The sequence below is a fragment of the Limulus polyphemus genome, unplaced genomic scaffold, assembly GCF_000517525.1.
Source record: "Limulus polyphemus unplaced genomic scaffold, Limulus_polyphemus-2.1.2 Scaffold3637, whole genome shotgun sequence".
NCBI lineage: Eukaryota > Metazoa > Arthropoda > Merostomata > Xiphosura > Limulidae > Limulus > Limulus polyphemus.
In genome coordinates this window covers 19563-21233 of record NW_013669247.1, presented here as the reverse complement: position 1 = coordinate 21233, position 1671 = coordinate 19563, and positions in this window count along the sequence as shown.

The window sequence follows — 1671 nt, the reverse complement described above, 5'->3', positions numbered from 1 at the left end:
CTGTAATCAAGCGATCAATAACATCCTTCATGATGCGATAAATTCCTGTTCAGCAGTCAACCCAGTGTTACGACAGCGGAAGTCACGTGATCTGGTAACACGTCACGAGATTCTCGAAGGATCTTGACTTTTCCTGGCAACTTTAGTCTATTCTAGGCGCCCTCTTTTTTTTTGTATATAAGCCCAGCAAATAAAGCGGAGATAAAATTTGCAGATAGATAGATATAGAGACAGATAATTGAGTCAAGCGAGCCAGTAGTGACGGTAATATAAAGTGTGTTTTGTTATCGAGATTGCAAACGTATTGTTACGTCTCTGTTCGTTTGTTAATATTTCGTAAAAGTTCTTTCCGAAAAAACTTTAGCGATACAAGTCCTTTCTTAAATAAACTAGTTTATTCTTTCTCAATACAACTTTGCAAGACACTTAATTTCCACAGTCACGCTATGAATTAAACAAACGCTATAATTCACAACAAACGAACGATTCACGCGCTTGACTCAATTGTCGTCTCTATCTTTGTCTGCAATTCAATCCCATTGTTGCCGTCACTGTTTGGCGGTCTTATATACAAGAATACCGTACATCTAGTAAACACTCTAGGCTTCACGAAGGGATATGATTTTTCTAGAAGCTCATGATGTGTTACTAGGGTCATGTGACTTCCGCTGTCGTAACAGTATTGACTGTGGAAATTCTGTGTATTGCAAAGTTTTATCGAGAAAGAATAAACTAGCTTTATTTCAGAAAGGACTTGTATCACTGAAGATTTTGGAAAGAAGTTCTATGGGAAATTAACAAACGACCAGAGACTTAACACATCATTTGTAAACTTAAGCCTACTAGTTACAATATATACAGTGTACAAGTGAAGGCAGCTTGTAGAAACTTTAAGAAAGAAAGTAATTTGTTATCATTTTATAAACCTTCAAATTATTTTGACCAAATAATTAACAAAAAAATCCGAAGAAAGAACAAATTTAAAAATCACGTACATAAATATGTTAAATGACTATTACATATATGAAGTGTGGTTAGTAAAAGCATCATTTATATATATATGAATAGCGGGAAAATGTTATAAGTTTAGGCGCTTGCAGGTAAACGATAAAATAAATCATTGATCAGACAACTGAAATGTATAACTTTAATCATAACTTCTGAAATCATACATTGGTCGTCACCAGGTGTATCACTGTCACATTCTGATTTTGTCCTTGAAAATCTTAGATTTATAAGAAATGATATTATGGATAAAAGAGCAAATACCCAACTGATGAACAAGTACATTTTCATCATCATTTCTCCTAAAGACCGCCTCGATGGGTCACCTGTTTTAACCATTCCCACCACTATATAGTAGTGTGTTGTCTGTCAGTCAGTCAGTAGACACTAAAATGATGTCACATAAGTAATGCTGTTAGAAATTAATTTATATTGTTACGCCTCCAGTCGTTCGTTGATTTTCCGTAAATTCGTTCCGACGAAACTTTAGCGACACAAGTCCTTTCTTAAATAAAACTGGTTTATTCTTTCCGAATACAACTTTACAATACACTTAATTTCAACAGTTGATCTATAACAACACTATAACTCACGTCTCATGTGGCCAACAATATTCTGTCCGCATACATTCAATTACTCATTACCTTCCATCGCTTCTGTACGGTA